At 68.5% G+C, this 463-nt stretch overlaps 1 protein-coding gene across 1 annotated transcript in view; it reads right to left on the bottom strand.

The window, feature by feature from the left end:
- CEL (carboxyl ester lipase) overlaps positions 1 to 463 on the bottom strand; it is a 12,080-nt gene that overhangs the window by 4,569 nt on the left and 7,048 nt on the right. The window lies entirely within an intron of this gene.

Genomic DNA, 463 nt, shown 5'->3' on the forward strand with positions numbered 1-463 from the left:
CGCCTCCACGGCGGCAGCCGGCGCCCTCTGCTCTCCCTTTGCCGCTCTGCCTGTCTTGGATCCAGCTGCAGGTGCGGGATCCGCCCTTCTCCCCAGGCCGGCTCCCCAGACTCCAGCTGGAATGCAGACAGCCCTCCCTCCCCTGCACCCCAGAGACCGTGGACATGAGTCCAGGGGAGGCCTCCACCTGCCAGAGCCCAGCCCCTTGGGGCTACAGGGGAAGGCTTCGGAGTGGCGGGTCTGGACCCCATCCCGGTGTGCTGCGGAGCTTCTCCTCCCCTCCTCTCCAGGGAGGCTGAGACTGCCTGGGGCTGACGTGCAGGAGGGGTACGCGCCTGGAACTGTGAGGGTGACCCAGGGCGCTCCCTCCTCCCGCTGGGCTTGGGAGCAAAGACAGATGCCAGAGAGGAGGCTTTATTCAGGAAGACCTCAGGAGGGGCGGGGCGGGCTCCTGGGAGGGCTC

Source organism: Tupaia chinensis, unplaced genomic scaffold (assembly GCF_000334495.1).
Source record: "Tupaia chinensis unplaced genomic scaffold, TupChi_1.0 Scaffold143602_1, whole genome shotgun sequence".
Classification (NCBI taxonomy): domain Eukaryota; kingdom Metazoa; phylum Chordata; class Mammalia; order Scandentia; family Tupaiidae; genus Tupaia; species Tupaia belangeri.